The 25,690-nt window shown below is 31.6% G+C and overlaps 1 protein-coding gene across 2 annotated transcripts in view; it reads left to right on the top strand.

The window, feature by feature from the left end:
• The window catches only part of LOC112497074 (triosephosphate isomerase, cytosolic-like), an 85,807-nt gene continuing 60,117 nt past the window's right edge, over window positions 1–25,690 (top strand). Inside the window, exon 1 of one of the 2 annotated variants that reach the window (XR_008054043.1) lies at window positions 1–115. The gene's annotated coding sequence lies outside the window, so the exon portion shown is untranslated. The remainder of the gene's footprint in view (window positions 116–25,690) is intronic. The other variant, XR_008054044.1, reaches the window with a different exon arrangement.

Consider the following 25,690-nt stretch of genomic DNA (forward strand, 5'->3'; position numbering starts at 1 on the left):
ATTAGATTCTACACGGCATGAACAATTAATTATTTGTTCTCTTGCAGAAAAAAAATCCAACTGGGACAATGTTGTGTTGGCTTATGAGCTAGTTTGGGCCATTGGTACTGGAAAGGTTGCAACCCCTGCTTAGGCTCAAGAAGGAAGTTTGAGTTTATGTCTTATTTAATTTGATGTTTCAATGACAATGATCTTCGTGCTTAGAAGAATGATATGACTATCCTTATTCTTGCTATCAACATAAATATTGTTGGATTGATTATGAGCCTTTTTTTTTTTAACAAGAATTGATTATGAGCTTGTTTGGTGTTTTTGTCAGCACATTTCCATATATTTTCACCACGTGTATTTTTTCCTAGGCAGAGCATTTCAGAATTTGTCTATAGCTCTAGAAGTTTTGAAACAAGTAATAATACAGTAGAGCTGTTTCTGATTGTCATCATCATTTTTTCACCTTATAGATTCATACATACAACAAAGAATTATATTTGTTTCCCAATCCATCTTCAGACTCCCATGCTTGTGGATGCTTTCTTTTATACATCTGCCTAAATATTCGTACAAACCCACAAATAATTTTGCCCGTGTCATTTCCATTTCAGATGGGTACATGCACAGAAATAATTTTGTACTTTGTGTTTGTAACACCCTAGGCAAATCCCACATCGGCAAAGTACGGGAGAAATGCTGGGTTTATAAGGAGTGATCCACACCTTAATTGGCAAGACGCGTTTTGGGGTGTATGAGCGCCCCAAGAACAAATCTGTGCGGGCCTTGTTAAGGCCCAAAGCGGACAATATCTTGCCAGGTCTGGGTTGGGTCATGACATTATGGTATCAGAGCGGCTCCGCGTGTCCTCTTGAGCGATGGTGGGGCAAACCTCAGCGAGGACGCTGAGTCCTCAAGGGGGGGTGTATGTAACACCCTAGGCAAATCCCACATCGGCAAAGTACGGGAGAGATGCTGGGTTTATAAGGAGTGATCCACACCTTAATTGGCAAGACGCGTTTTGGGGTGTATGAGCGCCCCAAGAACAAATCCGTACGGGCCTTGTTAAGGCCCAAAGCGGACAATATCTTGCCAGGTCTGGGTTGGGTCATGACAGTGTTTACATATTGAATACAAGTAAATAGATGTTTTAAGTCTATTTCAATTATTACTTTATCTCTTTTTGCCAGCAAAACTTGCTGACATAATTGCTCTTTGTTGTGCTTCTAAAGTTGATATTCTGTGAATTTTTATGTAATCATTTTTCTCAGACCATGTTTTAAATATATGTGACAGGTCCATGCTGAACTGAGGAAATGGCTTAAAGACAATGTCAATGCTGAAGTTGCAACATCAACTCGAATCATCTATAGAGGTATCCTTTCACTACTTTGTTAGCCATTAATTGTGACCACTATTTAAAATTAATTGTGTATGTTGTAATCGTTATTAATATATATGGAGCCAAGCATGGGCTTATTGAAGCTAATGATTGGTCTTTTTAGAACTTTTTCTTGTTCAAACAAAGTAATAAATAGCACCTTACAACTAAACATACAATATTATTTTTATTGAACTTACTTTGGCCTTTTCTATTCGATATCAAGGAGACGTATTCTCACATATATGCATTCTTTCGCTCTGCTATGTGCTTAATATTTTTCCTTTTGCAACAATAATTTTAGTTGGATTGGTTCTTAAACAGTTCCAAATATTTAGAAAAACGGAAGTTGCTTAAGGATATAATATACAATGCGAACTGTTGAAAACGGATCCAAGAACAGAATTCTCTGCCACTGATATTTTCTTCAGCTTAATTAATTAGAGGGGTAATGAATAATAATGCAGTGAACCAGGCCTGTTTTTGTATTCCTCGTTTATAGGTACTAACAGATTCATCAATATTATCAAGTTTCCACTCATCAACATTTTATAATTAGATGTCGTTCGTGGTTTATCCTACAGTTTCATTTTGTAGTATACTACTTGGTTTAATGCTGAAGCTGTGAAAAACTTTTGTACACTCTCAACAATGGCAAGATACTCAAAAAGAAATTCAATTGTAGGTTGTTGTGCACTGAACGACCGACAAATGTTTGTTATTATTTAGGCATTTCTTCCATTTTTATTTTTGGGGTTAGAATAACAGAATGAGATATATTTTCACAGCTACTTTCAAAATATTTAATGACAACTGCATCATCCAAAAAGAACCAGTGATTTTGAATTAAATTTTTATTGAGATCCGCTTTCTGGCTGTATTAAAGCCTGATGACCTTCGGAGAAATCTTATATATATCTCCAGTATAGGGAATATATTTATTTGTTGTGCTTCTCTATGCGTGGTTTGGGGTGGCAGGGGAAATGAGGAGAATATGGTACTGCATTCTATTGTCTGTTTGATATACTTTTTTTAAAAATAATTAATTCATATAAATGTTTGGTGTACTTATTTGTGCTATTTTCTCGTCGGTTCTTGCTTTTGGAATTTCCTTTTGCATTTGAAGGAAAGAGGAAGTTCGTTATATTATGGGCTAGTTTAGTTATGGCCACTTTTTAGGTTGTGTGGTTGGAGAGAAACAAAAGAATATTTGAGGACAATACGTGAGGATATTTTTGTATATTTGGGAGAAAGTGAGGATTTGGGCTTTTCATTGGGCTTCCATTCCATTTCTTCAAAGTTTAATGAGTCTCCTTTTAATTCTTAGCAACAGGCAAGAAATGGCAGCAGCCTGAGAAGGAGAGTTTTGGCCTTTTCATAGATTTTGTGGAGACTTTCGTGTTTATACTCTTAGCTATAGTTTGTGTGTAGTCATATTCATAATAGAGTTTTAGAACATTTGTGCATGATTTTCACAGGATATGTGCCCAGATAGAAATAACCATAATGTTTTGCATGCCTAACTCCCATATATGATCTTGCTTACCTATTCCTATAGGAACGTTCTGCTGAAAAATAAGTATTGAGACAATCATTAGTTCATATTATCTTCATTGTCATGGTGATATGTATTATGCTTGAAATTTATATTACAAGATACCTTTTTTATTTACTATATATTTTATTGTGGCAAGGAATTAATTTAAGTTGTATAAAAAGTTAAAGTTTTACTTTAATAGATAACTCTTTATAATATAGGGTTGGCTATATTAATTAGTGTTGCACATGCAGATTGAGTTTGAATTAGTAATGATTCTGTTGCATCTAAAACTTAGGGGTTTTACTGTAGGTTTTTATTCTTTATAACGATAGTGCTTGGTATATTCAATTGGTGTTGCATATGCAGGTTGAGAGAAATTGCTGGTCTTGGGAGTTTTGCTGGGTATTTGTTGAGAATGGGAGTTTATCTACTGGAATTTTACTGAGAATATGGGAGTTCTGCGTTACAAGATTTGACGGCTTGTTAGTTTGTAAAATTTGAAACGTTTGCTGGAATTAACTTCTTAATTACTTTGGATGTGTTAACTGTTGGATAAAAGTGTTTTTAGATGATGTTATTAATACAAAGTGTTTTTGGACTTAATAGAATGTATAATTTAATTTTTGGTTCATATTGAATTTGTGATTGAATTTCATATACAAGAATGCATAAATTTAAATGAAATAATTCATAATTATGTTCAGTATAAATTTAGAATTTGTGATAGAAAAAATTAATCATAAAATAAGTCATAAAAAGAATTAATGACATAAAATATCAATCATAAATTTTATCACAAACGTAATATTTTACCCGCCAAAATTGTCCATATGAAAATTAATTTTCCAGCCAAAATTTCAAAATAAAAAAAAATTTACATGTCCCACCAAAAAATTAAATAATTTATTTATTTTTTTCCATGACTGACATATGACATTTAAACGCTATCATACGTTAATGACATACTTTTTTTCTATCATAAAAGAGTGACAGGTACATAAATGATAGATAATTTCACTGTCATCCACCCCACTTTATGATAGATTTTTGCAGTCATCTATTGCCAGTTTTGTTGTAGTGTTGGGTGTATTGAGTATTTTTTTTTTTAGAGTTTTTTCACTTTTGTAAAGTCTCATTATTAGTAAAATTATCTTCCAGTCTTTGCCCATGGACGTAGATTTTACGCCGAAACACGTAAAAATTATTGTGTCCTATTTTCTCTGCATTTGTTTACACCACATTTATATTTCTCCAGAAGTTACAGTCACTAAAATATTGGTAATTGCTCAATCTCACGCTTCCGTAACAGTATTCACTATCAAATCAATTAGAATAACAAAAGCAATTCAAATTATTTGGCACTAAAGTGCTATGGAATAAGAATAGCTTATTGAATCTCTTTTGTCTAATCATTCAGGAGTAGAGACACTCTTTAAGAATCATATTTCAAATGTGAGATATAAAACCGACAATAAATTCAATGAGATAAATAAAGAGATTGTATTTTATCATATCTTTATTTTCTTTACTTTTTAAATTTAAAATCACCTTTTCAATTGGTTTGTTAACCAGTTATAATATTTTAAAAATAAATAAATTTTTTAATTAATAAAAATAATGTGTACTGTTGATAAGATCTAATGATACATAGTTCTTACATTATTAATGCGGTAAAAAAATTACGGCATCATAGAGGGATGTTTTCTTTCGATATCTTTCTGGCACAAACAATTCCACATGGTCTATAACACAAGTTAATTAAAAGATTTATCTCTGCTTTATCTTCTTAGTTTTTTTTAATAGGCTGAGTAATGTGTAAAAGCCATTTAATTAATTACATATAGATCTCGAAAATTAGTTAATCCAAACCAACTTGTGCTTATATATATATTTTTTCCCCAATAACTTATATTTTCTATTTTCTACTTTTGTTCCTTTTCTTTTCTTTCTCGTTTCCTGATCTAACACTAGATCAGAGTAGGCAACAAAATAGTGTTGCGTTAATTAAGACACAAGCACAACTTGAATAAGGACTTTTCCATTTTATAGTTGCTAAAACTAGAAACTATTTTTGTTAACAAAACCTATTTCATTAATTATAACATCCCCAAAGCAAAATCTATTTCTAATATAATTATTGTACTTTTCAAACTTAAAAGGGATTAAATGCCATTATTACTCCTATATTTAATTAACATGCAAAATATATAAGAATTTAACCATAAGGGGCGTCACCTTCTGAACGTGCAATCTTTTTCCCCCCTTTTCCTTGTTTTCCCGTTTTTGCAATATATATTTGTCCCCTTTTCGTTCTTTCCCTTTTTGCAACATAATACGACCTATTAAGTCACACAAACACGACATAAATACGGCACATTCATCTCTTTAAATAGTTCGAATTTCTTCTCTATTTGATTCATTGCAATTATCCTCTTTCTATCCAGCTAGCTAGCACTCCTCTCCTCTTGCAAAAGTTATTCTCTTGCTAGAATCCCTTATTCTCTTGCTAGAATCCCTACCAAGAAAACAATGGTTGGCTTTTATTTTTATATCTTTAGTTGTTTCTTATAATTTAGATTAATTTTAACTGTATTAATACATTCCATGTTTTTCAGGACAATGTTGTTATTGTACCTCGTTGGCTAACCGCTCTTCTTAAAGGAAGATTCGACGAGCATTGTGAAGAGCAAGGTCATAATCGAAAACATAAGAACCTTTTTTGTTTGGAATGTCGAACTTGTATTTGTAAAGATTGCGATGATCATGCGAATCATCGACTCTTAAAGGTTACTAAACTCTATATTCGGCTATTTTCGACCCAAAAATTTAGAAAAAGTTAGTAAGGATACAAGAACACAACTATTATTTATTGCACAATTATCAATTATTCCCCCCTCTTAACATCAATGAGACATTATCTGCAATATCTTGAAGGAAAAAGTAGAGTTTAGAAGACATCACCTGAACACAGTAATAGAAAATATTTAAAAACGGAGAGTTAGATCTAATTTGTACTTCTTACTACTACTACCATCATCAATTGACCAATCCAACACAAAAGTCTTGAGATTTGGCTCTGGACTATAAGCTTTTAAAAGATTAAGTAACTCATTAGTAGTAAGAGCACAGATAATAAAAAATATCAATGAATATTAGAGAGTGGTAATCTCATATAGTTTAATTAATTGAAATATAGCAAGTAACTTACAGCTTGTTGGTAAATATTGATTTTTAATTTTAAATTAGCATATAATTGCTATATTATTCTATATCATGGATAGCACTTAAGATGTTGGTCTTGTTGAAGTGTTCAAGTCATTCCAAAAGAGCTCAACATATATATATTTGCTTTAGACGTTGACACATGAGCTCTAAATGGAATACCACAAAAGTATATTCATTTTACTACTGAGAAATTTTATTTCCCCAAATACGAGAAGAGATTGGAAACTTAGAAACTAAAAAACTTAATGAGTAATCAATATAAAAACTCTACATCGAATATGTAGTTCAATTGAAAGGAAAAAAAAAATTAAAGTAACAAGATACAAATTTCATCTGATTGATAAAGTTCATGTTCTCACAATTCAAAGTTGGCTCTAATTAATAATTCACAGATGTTAGTTTTTAATTACTATGGCGGCATGGATAGTTGCAAGATGATAAAAGAAATACGTAATAAAAACAACTAAAATTGAAAATAAAACTAAATTTATTTATAAAATAATTATACAAAATATTAAAAACACACCTGAAAATCAAGATTACAGGAAGATGGAGAGAATTTGAGAAGAAGAGAGATGTAGAGAGATCATTAAAAACATAAAAATGAGCCTCAATTTATAGAAAAATAAATTCATAATCCAGTGTTTTACCATCCATCATAAGTTTCATGCATGCGCTCCTCACAACCAATAGATCAAGATCCAACGGCTAGTCAAACTTCAAAAGTCAACATCACACGTGGCATTGTTTGACTTAATCAATTTAGCCAAAGAACAGTTGAGATTTGGCGGGTTAATGGATGGATTGGGTCGACCCGAATACAAAGATTCGGATCCTACAACTTGCTTCACCAACCATTGCCACGTGACACAATCATGGCCATTGAATCATGAACGGTTGAGATTTCGTCAAAATTGTCTGCTATCCCATGCACTCAAATCTATTGTAAGCTCATTTCATCATCCAATCAGTGCTCGATCAAGCAAAAAAGTCAACTCTTTTTACACAAGCTCAATTTTAAGTCGATCTTGACTGATCTTAAAGTTTTCGGACCTCCAGAATCCAAATTTGACCTCCGTTTATTTGTTTGGAGCCTCGAATTGCGTGAAATTAATATTTTACCTAATAAACACTTAAAAATACATAAAATTAGATATATTTAATACATAATTAATAATTCCTAATATATTTCATAAACACAAATAAAATTATAACATAAGCACAAAATAACATTATTACCGCTTGATAATTAGACAATTTTTAACACTAATCAACTATGCATTTGAGACAAAAAGAGAATAAAAAAAGTGTTGTGCTATTAAAAATTAAATGTTGCATTTATAATGTTTCACAACATTAATGTCAAACGTAACAAATATATATATATAATGATATTTTCGAGTAGTCAATTGTATCTTTCTTTTACAAAATGCTACTGGAAACAAACTGCTAACTATGAGCATCTGAAAGAATGGTGCATCATGATTTATACCAGGTAATGTGGCTACCCACGCACCATAAGTGCGGTATGACCCAACAAAATAAGGCAACATAAATGACAAAAAATTAAAACTCCTTTAATAAGTGGGCAAGATCATTAATTCATGTAAGGTAATAACTAAATATATAACATCATCAAAGCGTGATTTGATATGAATATTGTTCAACAAGAACATCAAATCAATGATTCCTTGTCTGGTTTGACCGTCCAGCAGCACATTTAGAAGCCTCCCTGTCAAACATTGAAGGCAATAAACTGACAATAAGTTGAGCTAGAAGGACAAGTTAACCGTTCCTATAAATGGTTTTGCTAGGTTAACATTATATGTCCACTTGGATTTGGAAGGAGACTGCTATGTTATAAACATAATCCAGTTTGACAATACAACTGAAATTTACAAGAATTCACTGTCAAATCAAGTCGAATAACAAAAACAATTAAGATTATTTGGCACTAAAGTGCTATGGAATAAGAACAGCTTGTCGAATCTTTTTCGTATAATCATTCAGGAGTAGAGACAATCTTCAAGAATCCAATTTCAAATGTGAGAGATAAAACCGACAGTGAATTCAATGAGATAAATACAAAGATTGTATTTTATCATATCTCTATTTTCTTTACTTTTTAAATTTAAAATCACCCTTTCAACTGGTTTGTTAGCCACATTATTAATGTTGTAACAAAATTACGGCTTCATAGAGGGACGCTTTTCTTTCGATATCTTTCTGGCACAAACAATTCCACATGGTCTATAACACAAGTTAATTAAAAGACTTATCTCTGCTTTATCTTCTTAGTTTTTTTTAATAGGCTGAGTAATGTGTAAAAGCCATTTAATTAATTACATATAGATCTCGAAAATTAGTTAATCCAAACCAACTTGTGCTTATATATTTTTTTTCCCCAATAACTTATATTTTCTATTTTCTACTTTTGTTCCTTTCTTTTTCTTTCTCGTTTCCTGATCTAACACTAGATCAGAGTAGGCAACAAAATAGTGTTGCGTTAATTAAGACACAAGCACAACTTGAATAAGGACTTTTCCATTTTATAGTTGCTAAAAATAGAAACTATTTTTGTTAACAAAACCTATTTCATTAATTATAACATCCCCAAAGCAAAATCTATTTCTAATATAATTATTGTACTTTTCAAACTTAAAAGGGATTACATGCCGTTATTACTCCTATATTTAATTAACATGCAAAATATATAAGAATTTAACCATACGGGGCGTCACCTTCTGAACGTGCAATCTTTTTCCCCCCTTTTCCTTGCTTTCCCGTTTTTGCAATATATATTTGTCCCCTTTTCGTTCTTTCCCTTTTTGCAACATAATACGACCTATTAAGTCACACAAACACGACATAAATACGGCACATTCATCTCTTTAAATAGTTCGAATTTCTTCTCTATTTGATTCATTGCAATTATCCTCTTTCTAGCCAGCTAGCTAGCACGCCTCTCCTCTTGCAAAAGTTATTCTCTTGCTAGAATCCCTTATTCTCTTGCTAGAATCCCTACCAAGAAAACAATGGTTGGCTTTTATTTTTATATCTTTAGTTGTTTCTTATAATTTAGATTAATTTTAACTGTATTAATATATTCCATGTTTTTCAGGACAATGTTCTTATTGTACCTCGTTGGCTAACCGCTCTTCTTAAAGGAAGATTCGACGAGCATTGTGAAGAGCAAGGTCATAATCGAAAACATAAGAACCTTTTTTGTTTGGAATGTCGAGCTTGTATTTGTAAAGATTGCGATGATCATGCGAATCATCGACTCTTAAAGGTTACTATCTATACTTATTGATTCTGTACTATCATGATCTTTTATTTTGCTTTGATATTGCTTTACATCAATTTTTCATATTTCAGATTTTCGCACATGGCACTGGTAGAAATCAAAGTTGTGCAGTTGTAAAGTTGGACAATACCAACGAGTTGCTTGATTGTAGCCATATCCAAGTAAGTTGTCATCTTATTTTTATGTATGTGATATTCATAAACCATGACTTTTTATTATTCTTTTCTCTTTATTACAATACTTTAAAAAAAGAAAAAAAAGAGTATTATTTTAATGAATTAGTGTTTTCATACGGTCCAAAAATAATGTTTATATTAATTTCATTTTTAATAATTTGTCATTAAATATTTACTCACTTTAAAAAAAAAAAAACTTTTTTTCCTCACTTTCCTCGCTTTATACATTTATGTGTTCTAAATCTATGTTACTCTTTAGCCACGCGTCCATAATGGTGCCCAAGTGTTATTTATTAAGCAAAGGCCACAGACAAGTTATGGAGGCAATAATTGTGAACGTGACGGCTGCGATGCAACGCTTGAACATCATAATTCCTTTTGTTCAATCGATTGCAAGGTTAGTTAATTAAGTAATTAATTTCACTTTAGTTAAATTATTTTATTCTAACTCTAATATTTATCTGTCTTTAATTATAGGTTAATCATATCATGTCAGTTCCATCCAATTATCGCAACGCCAAATGGCTTTTGAACAGAGTGAATCTGCCATAGCTTGCACTGCATGCTTCATCAAATTCTTCAATTGTTTTTTTTTCTCTTCATTCGACATTTAAATTTCTAGTGAAGGGCGCTTTTTTTTTTTGGGTTTTCGGAACTTATTATTATTAGTAATGCGTATTTATTTGAGTTATCAATCTTTGGTCAGTTATGTGGTTTGACTTAATTACTAAAAATTGGATCCTGTAAACCCTAAGCTTTGTTAAATTCAAAAATAAAAAGATGAATAAGTGGTGAGAGTTATTCCATCAAAAGACCCACAAGGATATAGACAAAACAAAAAGTAAAGCAAACAAAGAGATTATATGAATCTTCATTGAGGAAATCCAAAACAGTGCATCTTGAATGCGGTAGGAGTTCCTTAAATCTCTTATCAAAATATCAACATGGCTAACCTTATACGAAAATGATAGTCCATCTCATTATGTTTCGACCGCGCATGCAAGACTGGATTTACCGTCATATGTGTGTAACGCACTTATATTATCACAAAACACGAAGAATAGGAAGGTTAGCCATGTGAGCTCAACTGTTGTGAAAGCAAGTGATCAACACTTCATACAGTGGGCCGCTTCTTATAACACCATGAGATACGATTTGCATTGAGAAAGATACAAAATCCCGTAGTACTTCATCAAGTCTGATAAAAAAAAAAGGGGCCCCAATCAGCATCACAAAATTAAACCATTCAAGTTAAGTGTACAACTTGAACTTAGAAACCGAAGACCATGGTCCAAAGTATGTCTACTTGGTTGGCTAAGTGAGTTAGGATGGTTGCGTGAGATGAATAAGGTACCTTCCGGAGGTCATAACTTAGGCTACCGATGTTCGATTTGGGCATATAATATATTGTTTCAAAATTTGTGACTAAACAAACAAAACCCAAAATAGATTGCACATTTTTGGTTTGTGTTTGTACTTTATCGAGTTTGATCAAAGCACCCACCCTAATTAGCATCATAAAATTAAACCATTCAAGTTAAGTGTACAACTTTGTCTCAGAAACTGAAGACCATGATCCAAAGTATGGGTACTTGGTTGGCAAAACGATGTAAGATGGTTGCATGAGATGAGTAGGGTACATTCTAGAGGTCATAACGTGAGTTACAAGTGTTTGTTTTGGGCATATAATATACTGTTTTGAAGTTTGTGACTAGACAAACAAAGCCCAAAATAGATTGCACCCTTTTGGTCCGTGCTCAAGCTAAAAATTCTATTTTTTCTTGGTCTTTTTTTAGTTTTAAGATATTTCCTATTTCTCTTTTTTTGGATTTTATTTTTTTAGAAATCAAATTTGGGTTCCATTTATTTATTTTTCTTATTTAGAATAGAAGAATATTAATATAAAATAATATTTTATATTTGTCTATTTTCGTAAATTTGTGATGTTTAGGGCTACTATGTTAGGGGCGCAAAACCCTAATTTTATTAATTCAAACTTTTTCAATAAAACATTCATTATTGAGAAGCTTTGTTTCTCTTATCAATCAAATTCTTATGTTTTCACATTGTCATTAAGGTAAATCCCTCCATGGAAAAGTTATATGGGGAAAACTCATTTTAGCACTGAACAAGTTTTTTCTTTTAATTTATATATGTATATAAGTTTCGATTTTAGATGGGTAAAATGATGATTTTTATATCTTCTCAAGATTTAAACTTGGGTAACCAATCAAATAAAATTATGTAAAAACTACATAACAATGAAGCCCTTGGGGCTAGAAAAAAAATTACAAGTTTATGACTATGAAACACAAATAGATTAACCAAAAGAATTAATGAAGAGAATACGAAGCATTGGTCTGAATCATGAATTATCTATGTATTTCTTTTTGTTGCTTTAGAATAAAAAGTTATTATCTTATGCTTTTATCTAAATTAGTAATTTTTCAAATAGGCACAAGTTGGGATCAGAGAATTTTATTATTTAATTAAGGTTATTAATTTATCATTTATTGTATTACAACATTATTACTATTACTATTACTATTATTATTATTTTTTCTAAAGTCCCCATATTTGATACACCTAATGAAAAGAGTTTTTATTGTTGTGAGTACGTTACACACACACACACACACACACACACAAATAGAAACATAATAGAATCTTTCGGTGTATATAATTTTGGTAAAATCAGTTCCATAATCTGTAATGCAAGTTGAGGGAAAAAGATAGCTAAGCCTCCGAGATTTGGGAAAATGGTCATGAAGAACCCCAATTTCAATAATGGACATCAAAACCTAATTTTATCTAGTTAATATTCTTCACATATAGTTAGTAAAAAAATAGCTTCAAAATTTTTAATAAATATAAAAGTGTGCTACAAATAATTTACTCTATCTAGTAGACTAATAATAGTAAAAAAATAATTTTTGAAATAATTTTTAAAATATAAATTATTATATTTATTTCATTAATATATTTGTATTTATTATAAAGATTTTAAATAAATCTTTGGTTTAAATAAATTTTACAATGAATAAAATATATCTCATGCATTATTTTAAAGTTAAAATTATTTTATGTAAAATTCAAAATAATTCAAGCTATTATATAATATTTTAATATTATGTTTCCATTTGTATAAAATTTACTTTAATATAATAGAATATGTCTAATAGATTGTAAAATATTAAATAATTTTTTAATGTTGAAATTATTTTAAAATGTATATATTATTACATTCATTTTAATATTATTTTTCTATTTTTATAAAACATTGAGTCATTTTTTTGTGGTTAATTAGCGCCAAAGAATATTATAGCAAAGGAGGATTCCTTTATTGAAATTGGGAGTTTCTTTGACCATTTTTTAAAACTTTATGGGTGTAGTTATGCTTTCTCCTATAATTAAGAGTGAGACTATTTGAACCCACAAATTTCATTTCTAGAACCATTTTTTTTAAAATTTTTATTATTTATGAAATTTTTGTGGAATTACCGAATGTAATGTGTTCTCTTTCTCTTCCTATTCCTCACATATTTTCTTCTTTCAAAGTTCAACTGCATGTGAATGTTTAATGTTTCTGTCGAAAGTTGATAAATTCGTCTGTCAAAAATTGATAAATTCAAATTTTCTATTGGCCATCATCAATTAAAAACAAAACAAAATCCACGATAAAAAATAAATTAAAAAAAAACGTTTACAGGCCATGAAATACGTAAAATCTTTGAAAATGAAAATCCTGATTCGAATGACATCGGCATACATTGACCTTATTGAAGAACATGGATTATAATACATGACGGTCCCAGCGTAGATATACATATGGCTGAGCTCCAGGAGAGTTTTAGTTCAATAATTCAAATGCAGTAATGATTTATTGAAAAATGCAATTATGATCTAATAAGAAAGATTAAGAATCAATATCCATGTTAGAGTGTAAGTGAGAATTTAGTTTACAAGATGTTATATTAGAGAGAGAATATGCATCTGTAAAAGAAAGAAAAAAATAAATAGTAATTCTGACATTCTAAAATTTTAAAAATTTAAAAATAAATATATCTTTTATACATGTGTAGAGAAGAATTTTGTGGGTTCAACTAACCCTACCCTATAATTAATTATAGATGTCGAAAATTAATTAATCCAAATCAACTTGGTGCATTTATTATGTGTTTCCCATTAACTCATTGCAATTTATTTTTTCCACTTTTATTCTTTTTGAAGTTTCCTCATCTAACACTAGAGTAGGCAACAAAATAGTGATTGCGTTAATTAAGATACAAACACTACCCAAATAAGACTCAAACGTTTCCTATTATAGTTGCTAAAACAGAAATTAATCTACCCGCGTGCTTTTTTTTTTCTTGTTCATTAAACCTATCACATTAATTAATTAAAACAGTGCTACAATTTTTCGGACAGCAATACGACACAAATAAGACACATACATATATAAAATGCTCAATTCTCTTTGATTCTTGTGTAATTCTCTTTACTAACACTCCTCTCTCTCTCTAAAAAATATACACTCTCCAGCATCAAAAGATAATTATGGTCGGTCTTTTCTTTAATTTTCACTTTTTGTTTAGAATTTAGATTCAGCTTTGATCATATAGTTGTGCTGATCTTTTAATAATCTCGTGTCAAGGGTGATTAGCATATTGAATCCAACTTCGTTTGTTTATTAGGACTCGAAATTTTTGTTATTGAATTTTATCAGTTAATAACATCAATTGTATTTCAATCGTGTTTTCAGGCAGGGAATCAACCCCAGTGGCTCCAAGGTCTTTTGACTCTCTTCCAAGAGAGAAGCTTTGAAAATTGCAATTATGGAAAGGCTGTTAAACAAAGGAACATATATTGTTTGAATTGTTGCGCCAGAATATGCGAAAAATGCTTGTCCGATCCCGAAAGTACTCATCACCTCTTAAAGGTTCACATGAATAAATAAATATTAATTGAATTAAATTTATTACATCATGAAATTTTTAAAACCATCTGCATGATTTATTTACTTATGCATTTGTTTTGTAAATCTTTAATATTTCAGATCCGCACATCTGGCCGAAAGAGCGTTGTACGGTTGGTTGACGCTGACGAGTTTATTGATTGTAATCTTATTTATTTCTTCTTCATTGAATATTTTCTTCAAAAATTCTGGTATTTGCCAACGAACTACTATTCTGAACTACATAATAATGCTCATGTACAAACATCCGAATTTTGCAAAATCCGAATTGGACTATGGCATACAATTTTGATCTTAGCTCAAGTTCGGTATCCACACATGAGCGTATGACTGATGAAACCACATTTATATCTGCCCACTTTCTTGCCAACAAGATGGTGAAAAAGTGCTACATATAAACCAAAGGCCAGAAGCATATTTTAGAGAATCCACCTCCAATAAATGCAACGGCTGTTCAGATAGGCTGCAAGGGAATAATTATTTCTGTTCACTCTATTGCAAGGTTCATTCAAAATCTCCTTATAATTTGTATATATGTATATATGTGTGCGTGTATATGTATATATATATACATATTACCGGGTAAATTTTTTTAATCGCTTAGTATCAATTATACATCTATGTATACATATATAAAAGTTTACATTATTCTTTTTCTAATTATTAATCGTCCCTCCTCTTAGGTTTCTTATCTCTGTCAAAATTCATGGAATTCAAGCAATTTTCCTCGTCTATTGAACAAGTTGGGTCTTTGAAGAAGCTCGCTGGTTTAATTTGACGAAGAAATAATTAATAAATGACAAAGAAAACTCTGAAGCTCGGAGTTTTTTCAAATTATTTGCAGTGACAGACTATTTTATTAATTTATGTTTTATTTGAAGTTCCTTATTATTATTATGAATTAGAATTTTTATTTTTGAAAGTCCTATCATTAATATCTCTTATTGTGCATAGATTTTAGCTACAAATAGAATCATTAATTTTATTATCTTGTCAGTTGAAGTTGTAAGTTGTCATACAAGTTATTTGTTAGGCTGATCACCAATTAGTACATATTATTAATTAGTACAGTTTTGATGGATAAATGTTGGCCTATCTTCGCCACTCCAAAACACTGGAATGATTCTTTTGCTGGTTGCAAGTAAATCTGCTGCCAAATGACTTGAGTTGTACAATTAATTTGAAATATAAAAGAAAAAAAGAAGGACACGAGCAATTAAAATTCCAAATCCCTAGTCTCCGAAATTAAAGCATTAAAGGATCCGTTGAACGTTCTCCTTATTTTACTTGGAATAATACTTCTATATACAAAAGGGAATGTAGAGACTAAGGAGCTATGAACAGACTAAGCAACCTTAGATTCTTCCCCAAGATCACCAACCAACTAATCAAGATGCTGCAAGATTGATGACTGAAAAGCTGCGACTAAGATGAACCTATGAACTAGATAATTAACTGATTGGAATTAAGAATCAAAACAGAAGTAAATGAATCAGAGAACAAAAGAATCTTAACGTGGTGCAGCTAGATTTCTCTAGCTTACATCCACGGGAGGGCAAAATACAGCTTTATTGATTTACCAAGATGAATTACAGAGTAATGCTTATGCACTAGAAAGAACGTAACTGACTATATATATAAACCAGTCCCCTTCTCTCTCTTCAGCTCTCTCTGCATACCAATCTGTTGCTTCCACATCAGCTGCTGATAACAGCTTCAATAACGAACCCAGAAATTCCCCAGCAACTCACGTGAGTTCCTCATGCGTTTAACAGCTTCCAACGACCCTTGCAAGCTGAACCCAAGCACGTGATACAAGCGTGCTTCACTTAAACTTAAACGACAAATCCACATGTCGTTCAGAAGAGTATTTCTTTTACTCCTCAAAACGCAAGACTCTATGTCGTTGAGCTTAAGTGATTTCAGCTCTAAACGCAAAATCTTCTGCCGTTTTGGTTTTCTGGATTTTCTTTCACAAACAACAGGGAATAATACCAATTTCCAATGATTGAATCTTTTATGGAATGGTCCACTGAAGTGGCGATCTTGGAATTTCTTGAAAGGGCATTTATTCGTTTAGTTATTATACAATGTTGTGGTTATCTTTTGTCGATTGCAGAAGAAATTGGGCTCGAAACTAGCTAGCATTAGTATTAGAGACTTGATGCTTCATTAATTATCTCAACTTAATAGTTCATTTAGAGAAACGGACTGTCCCTCAGTAATTATTTTTCCAACATTATAAACGCTTATCCTAAGTAATTATTCTATAAAGAGCATGGGATACCTTTTCACTATTTTGGGAATTAATGGGTGGGTCTCCCATGAGATACTTAACTTTTATACTCACTCCATGATTTAGAATGACATTGAGTACCACCCGCAGCAGGTTTGTCATTACTAATCCGGCACCAACAAAATGTTTAAATTGCCTAACCCACCCGCAACTAGCTGTGGTTTTTAGTTTTTTTCAAAAACCTATCCGCTGTGGATTTTAACAATTATCAAAACCACCGATAACCTGCAATAGGTTTTGCCCATAACCCATAGTTACGATAGTAGCAATAAATTTATTTCAAATCAGCAGTTTTGCCTGTAACTCGCGACAGTGGCAATAGTGACATATTTATTCCAAATCATAATACCACATCCAAATCATAATACACCTAAAAAATTCATCTAAACATTTCTGTAAAAATATACCCTTACTATTGCATATAAATATACAATTAACGTTAGGCTAGGAGTTATGCTTATGCTTGAGCTTTTAACTAGATTAGTAGGCACGTTTTGGTGGATTTTTGGCCAAAATCGAGAAATCTAAGATAGACCAATTTCAACTAACATGGCTGCCTTTTCATTGATAGCTACAAAAGTTTCTTTAAAAATATATACATACATACATACTGTGAAGAGAAAGATGTGAATCAAGCTAGTGTTAGCAATTATGTATTTTTATAATTAAAAAGACTAGGTTAGGTCTTGGGCAACAAGTGGTTGTTAATAACAAAGTTTATGTATTTTTATAATTAAATATTTTTAATGTAATTTTAATAATTAAAATTTATAAAAAAAATAAAATTGTGGGTTGACGGATACTGCTGTGAAAATTTTATTGTACTCGAAAGCACACGAATCTATTGTAGTACATATTTATGGTGACGAGTGTCGATTGACGAGGAGGTTAATTTAGTTATATGTAGAGTTAATTTTCTAAGTGTGCATGTGAATTGGTTAGAGATGATTTTTTTTTATCAACACTTGAGTCTCTGAATTCAACTCAACACTTCACCAAGGGCTTAATATTCCTTTTTACTGCTAATTATTTTATGAGAGGGTATTTCCAAAACTTAAGCCTCACTTTAATAAATATTGTATCAAGCACTTAGTGTCCCCAGAGAGTAATCATCTTCTGCTAAGTGTGGTGTCAAGTACACGTTGTGCTAGACAATAATAAGCTTTCTGTCGACAATGTGGCAAGACCATTTACTAAATAACTTAGATGCACTCTCAGTCAACACTGAGTCTAGAAAATCCACAATTACTGGAGGAGATTTTCTTTTTAATAAATATAGTGTAAAGTGCTTATTATGCCGGACAGTAATGATCTATCATTAGAGAGCCAATATACCATGCAAAATCTAGATAGGATACATTGTCTGTTGACAATAAGTCAAAACAACCACATAAATCGGAGAGGAAAATAAAATAAACTTATCAAATTAAACCTATGAATCATGTTGAGGCTTCACCTTCAACCAAAACTTGAAATTAAATTAGCCACTCATGATTGAACTAGAGTTATTAAAATATGTAGAAAATACAAGATGAAGAGAGAATTATGAAAAATGGAGCTCAAATTTAGATTCAACGCTATCAAATTAGGGGAGCCCCTTATTTATAGTTGCAATGAGTTAAACATGGGCATTAGATGAAAACAATTCGAATACTCAGGATTGTGTCGTGGCAAGATCTTATTAGTTGAAACAAATCATCAGGTCCAATAACATGTTGCCACATCATCAATCAACACCACTTCAACATTTTTCGGTATAATAGGATACTGGCATACTGCCACATCATCGGTCAATGTCACGTCATTGGTCCATGCCACATTAGCATTTTTCAGTCCAATAAGCTACTGCCACATCATTTGGTCACTGCCATGTTAGCTAGTCAATGGCACGCTAGTTGGGCCTCATTAAAATCTCAAAATTATAGTTTTATCCTTTATGCCCTTCCTACGGTGTTCATTTTGCTGTCTGACTACTCATTAATCTTGAAATATCCAGAATACCCTTGAAATACATAGCATTATAACAATACACACAAAATTAAAGTTTAAAAGACTTAAATAAATAAAAGTATAAATGTTAGTGAGGCTTGGAGTGCAAAATGATGATTTAACCTTCTGTAAATATGTATTCTCTAGTCCCTAGCAATAAGCTATAAAATCCAAATCAAATTAAAATCTATTTACCAAATAAATGAACACTTTGAAGTTCTATTCTTCTCCTTCGCCACTCAACCATCAATCAACAATTCAGCAAAACTTCTTTTGTGTGCAGTGATCTTTAACATAATGATTATAGGGTTTGGTTAAAATAAAGTGGTATTTTTGTTCTCACCACTTCATTGAAGTTATTTTTCTTAGGTAGCAAGTTTATTTATAATATATTTCTAACCAACTCTAATTGTTTTACGTGAACACTCTCTACTTGCCTAGGAAAGAGGCTCGGTTATTAAAAAAGTATTGGGTTGGACAAATCGAACTCTCACCATTTTTCGCAAACACCTTTTGCTTGCTTAGGCAGGAGGCCCAGTTACTAAGTAAGAGTTTACATAAGCTTGATCAACTCTCACCATTTTACACGAATACCCTCTGCTTGCTCAGGAAGGAGACCTGGTTAGTGAGTGAGAGTGTCTCTTTTCTTTTTTTCTTTTTTTTTTTTGGTAAATTCTACTACCTTTGATTGTTGCTTACGAATAAAATGAAAAGATTAGATATTACAAAATCTTAACTTACCACTACCACCTGTCATGTGTGTCTAGACTAATCTATTGAATTTGTCAAGATGGCCAAGGTAGACAAAAATGGGCACTCAATAATATCATAATGGAGAATTCAAAATTTTATTTTTTTTTATTTAGACTCAAAAGTCTAAGAAGATGCACATCAAGATGTATGTCTAAAGTAACTAAACTCTATATTCGACTATTTTCGACACAAAAATTTAGAAAAGGTTAGCACGAATACAAGAAAACAACTATTATTTATTGCACAATTGTCAATTATTCCCTCCTCTTAACCTCAATGAGACATTGTCATCAATGTCTTGAAGGAAAAAAAGTAGAGTTTAGAAGACATCACTTGAACACAGCAATAGAAAATATTTAGAAATGGAGAGTTAGATCTAATTTTTACTTTTTACTACTACTACTACCATCATCAATCGACCAATCCAACGCAAGAGTCTTGGGATTTGGCTCTGGACTATAAGCTTCTAAAAGATTGAGTAACTCATTAGTAGTAAGAGCACAAATAAAGAGTTTTTTTGGCTATAAACGAAATGATTTTTAATTGCATGGTTAATAAATTCTATAAAGGCATCATAAAAGTTATTATCATTTAACAAGATGGGCTTCTGATGAATGTTCGAATGGGCCCAAGAAGCAAATGTAAATAGTGCATCTAGAGTTGCAAAATCTTCTTGCAAGAAAATAAAATTGTTAGCATGTTTTGGCATTCTGCTTATTCTCTCTTGTATACTTGAAACAACTAACTCCTCTCAAATTAGTGGGCCTGACAAGCTTCCCTGAGGTTTTAGGGCTTTTTTTATGATGCCTAGCACTTAACTTCCTCTAGTAAAAGCAGCTTCTAAGATTAGTTTTTATAACCCTTGATCACTTTCTTTATATATCAGGTGTAGTTTTCTTTTGGCTATGACGCGACTATGACATAACTGTTCTTTTTGAGTTGTCTGCTCAAAGTTATCTCTATTAAAATAATTGTTAAAATTATTTGTGAGTTGTTTGAAAAAAAAACTCGCATTTAAAGATATGGTGACAGACATAATGATATACAATTGTATATAGGGTGGTGTATTTGTCAAATGATGTGTAAAACTCATGGCTTAATAGTCAAAAGCAAACAATAAAAAGAAACAAACAATGATTAGATATAAAATCATATTATTAAAAGTAATAATGCAAATGATAAAAGAACTATAAACTAAAAGGATATATACTGGTAGTTGTGATTGTGACTTATATTTTTCTTTGGTTTTATGTTCAGAAATGACTTGAACGCCCTCTATGGGTCGATGATAGGATTCCCATCCAGTTTTCTTGTAAACTAGCAAACTGGGATATTTATAGTCAGATTCTCGAGATATTAAAGCTTAAAGGATTTAACTATATAAAAGTAGAAATGTTAGCGAGGCTTGGAGTGCAAGATGATGATTTTACTCTTTGCAAATATGCATTCTGCAGCACTTAACAAATACCCTCTTGATTTTTTTGTTAATACCAAATCCACCCGCAACTGGCAGCAGATTTAAATTTATAGTACTAAATCCACCAGTAACTCACAAAATTATCCACAGCAAATAGTTTTTAGTGGGCGAGTTTGGGCGAATTTGTGGGTTTATGGTACCATAACATCATTATCCATGATCTTACCAAACATGGGATAAGCTTGGGATTAAACAAAAACTCTCTGGTCCATATAGCTATACCACATACCAAACAAGACCCTTTATGTTATGTTTTTTAAAGGACTAAAGAAGTGTGTTTTACCAACTGTAATGCGTTATATTTTCTCATGCTCACAAACTTCTTGCAGAAAAAAAAAGGTTTTATTTTTCTCTTTTATGAATTTTCAACTCCCAGCTATGTAAAACTATATTGTTTTTTCTTGTTAACACCATGCTTGCAAACTCTTATTATTGGTATTATTATTTATCATGTATATATATTTTGATTTTAGAAATGAAAGTATGTGTTTGACTAAGGATCAATAATTATTGGTCACCAATTTAATGGCATAGGGGCTTAAATACACAATATTATGCCACACAAGCATAAATACACGATGACTAAGCTTAAGTACAATATATCGGATAAGGCTTATGACTCAATCCTAGGTTAGAACAATTCCTACAATTCTAAAAATAACTATGATTACAAGCCAAAAGGAGAAAAAGAATTTCACCAATTAAAACTACTTAAAATCATGATGAATTTTATGGACAGTTGTCAATGTCAACTAATGCAGATGAAACCCTTTTTCCAATCGGAGAAGGAAAATAATAATACAAGAATAACACAATACACCATAACACAATATTAACTACAAAAACAATAAAAAAAACCGCAAAACTCAATAACATAATCACCCCATCTAGAGAATCCCTAAGAAGCCTTGATGAGTCCTTAAACCATGCCTTCGATTACTCGCACAGGTCATCAAAATATCAATGTGCCACTATTAGAGTCATTTATCAACTCTAATATAGGCATCCTTTGATTCGAACATTAACACAATTCTAATTTGAACTTTGCATTGACACCATTTACGACCATATAAGATCTCAAGAGGAGTAGATAAATAACACCCAATAAATAATAAGAAAAACAACCGCCATAAAGAAAAGAAGATAAAATAGGAAAACTAGAAAAATTAAAGCATAAAAATAAATAGGAGATTAAATTAAAAAAAAAGCCGAAGAGGGATTTTTCCCTCTCTGACCAGAGAAACACCTCTTTTTTGTTGGCGACTATGAGCTGTTGGGTTGGTGGTTTGATAAAGAGGGATTGATGGTGGCTCTAGTAGTGCTGCTAGTGGTGAACTCTCACGGTAACGACCATAGCTTTGTGACATCACGTCGCTAATGTAAACAACAGGATGGAGTTAACGAGCGATCGACTACTTGAAAAGTTGGTCCGTGATTTTTTGTAGGCTTTTGAGTCAAAGCTTGAAAGGATAGATCAAGATGTAGATCTAAACAAATCAACAAAGTAACTATGGAAGATTTGTCAGCACTACTCTTTTCTAATGATGAGAAGAATGGATAGGTTGATGTGGTTGTTGTTTGTTAGAAATTTGGCGGGTGGCAGCCTGCAGTTATTAAGCGAAGCAGATTATTTGTGCGGCTCGGGTTGGATAAATTTGTACTTTGATGTAAAGGAATAAGAGTTTTGGTCCACCTTTTTCTATTTATCATGTATATTAAACTATGCTTGATTGGTTATTTTGTCATTGAACATTGATATTTGGAGAAAAAACTTAAACAAAATGGTAAAAAATGAACTATAGCAGTATGCAATGTTGGAGAAAAAATCAAAATAAGTAATTAACACTATTACACCACATACACCACATCACACAATATTATAGTCCATTTTGTCAATATTTTGTCAGCCTTCAGTGATGATGCGCAAATGTAAAAGGTTGATAGATAAGAGAAACTAGGTTTTTAAATAATGAAAATTTTATTGGAAAAGTTTAAATGAATAAAACAAGAATTTTGTGTCCTCTTTATGCTAACTGTTGATGTGTATTGCTATAGGTGTCAGTGTGCAAGTGTACACAATAAATAATATAATGATGAATATCCAGATCGTCTCCACAGGGATTGATGTTACAGGACTTGCTACAACAATCTTAACAATGCAAATTCAGTCTACTTAATTAAAATAAAATAATGAATGAAATTAATGACCTAACAAAATTAAAAATGCAATAAACAGAATACAATAAGGAAAAAATCTCAAGGCAAACACAAAAATATACTCAATAGGAAGGGAGTAGTTGAGTGGTTAAACTCACTTAATGGTATTAACTGTTTTTCAATTACAATAATGTTGCTAAAGCACTAAGCATAATCCCTCATACATCCTCAGCTGTTGCATGTTAGATATGTTACATCTATATGCAATCTAACAGTGACCAGTTCTAACATTAGATATAGCATTATATGTTCTAAAATTTAATAACCCTACAAGGTGAATTCTTATGTGTTGTTCTTCACTAATCTTAGATTAAGCATGACCCTATTCAAATAGAGATTAACTCAACTTGGAAAACTCAATCTAAAACCATGTATTGCCTTGATTTGTTCTACTAAGTCAGGCCTTTTTGAGGCTCCTCCTTAGCTAGTATCTACTAAATGGGTGGTCAACCGAAATAAAGATTTGCAATAAGTAAAATCAAGACAAAATGCTATGACATATTCTAAGCAACACGCATTTATAAGTCAAAAAACCATTAAGCTTGTTTAACACCCAACTACATCAAAGTTTAGTTTATGATAGGCAATAAAACAGTAACAATACTCATTTTTACCATCAAATACATTTCCATAGAAAGATGAAAACAAGCAAATAAAGGTGAGAAATTGAGTTCCGATAATACAAGACGTCCCTCTTTTAGGTTTTTGCGATCTCTGTTTCTTTTTCTTAGAAATCCCTTTCTGCAGCCCTCAACTCTCTCTTGTTCTATTTTTTTTCTTTTTCTCTCTATTGTTTCTTTGTGTGATGGCCACCTTTTGTTTCTTTCATGTGTGCTTTTTTTATATCTTGGAATTAAGGCAACCAAAAGCATGTGGCCACGTGTCTCTTTTTTGGAAACCTCGGATCGCATATCTTTTTGTGCCGCTTGTCATTACTTTGTCAGTTAACACATAGGTAGTCTTGCCCTCATTTGCTCTTATATTGCTACAGCAATTGCTACTACAACAATTGCTACAATCAATTTATTAAAATTAAACTTAAATAGATATTCATGCAAAAATGACAATAAAAATACAATTAAAACACATCATTCACTCTCTAAATAATATTAGTTTTAAGTCTAAAAATGCCATGATAACTCTCATTTCATAGAGTTATCATGCCCTCAAACTTAAATCATTACTTGTCCTTATGCAATTATGCAACAAACAACTTAGCTCTGTCATCTAGCTTGCTCAGATTCATCAACCCTCAGATCTCATTCTTAAACATACAAAATCACCATCAGCAGTTCTAGTTCTAGACTTACGTTTTATTTTATCCAGAGTGTGTGTGTAGCACTTTGATCAAGTTCTAAAATTGCTGCAACATCACTCAAGCATCAAGTATAACTCAAAGATAACAACATACATTTCTATTTGTAGGGGAACGACGGTAAAAAATGGCTTCAAACTGTGCCACAGAAATTTCCATAAGTACCTTTCAGTGTAACATTGATTTTTTATGTGAATGCCTATCACTTGTAATGATGACACCTAATTACTCGATCAATGTATAGCTCAGAGTTGTTGCAACAAAAACATCTAAGACGCTATAACATACTCTTATCTTTAGACACCTTTCACTAAAAGCTAAACATGGGGCTCATGAACAAACCTGACTACTCAGTATCTTAGACAAAGGACCTCTCTTGCTTCTTGGGTTGCTGCAGCAATACTAATAACTTTTGTTGCCTTTTTACTCAAGTCTGCATATGGGGTATATACTTAGCCCTAGTTACTCAGCAACTGAATCATTAGAGCATAATTTTATCTCATATCTAGCATAGTTTGTGATAATTCTGAAAAAAATTTCAGGCTCCCCCCAAACTTAAGATATTTTTTAACTTTAGATTGCTAATAGTTTCTACATTACTTTACGTAGTTTTGCTACAGCATACTCACAAAACTCAACCAAAGCCTAAGTGTTAAGACAAAGTTCCAACCCTCACATATAAACTATCTCTACTTGGAAGTCATTCATCCTATATTTATCACTTAATTCCTTTTTATTGGGTTTTCTAATCCAAATATGAATGGTAGATAAACAGAGTTACACACACAATACAAACACATACATTCATAGACATATTACACCATAATATAGCCCCCTAAACTTGAGAGGTGTTGCGTCCTCACATGTACTTAAAATAAATTAAAAACAATCATGCATAAACTTAAAATCAAGAAATGCAAAATAAACAAGCTAAAATAAATAAAAGAAAAGTTTTAGAAATTACAAAGCTAGACTGGGCAGGTATGGGATACTCCCCTATTGTTGAAAGCAATGCTGCAACATATGCTGTGCAGGGCTATTACTTCTTCGA

This window comes from Citrus sinensis, chromosome 4, assembly GCF_022201045.2.
Source record: "Citrus sinensis cultivar Valencia sweet orange chromosome 4, DVS_A1.0, whole genome shotgun sequence".
In the NCBI taxonomy this organism is placed as follows: Eukaryota; Viridiplantae; Streptophyta; class Magnoliopsida; order Sapindales; family Rutaceae; genus Citrus; species Citrus sinensis.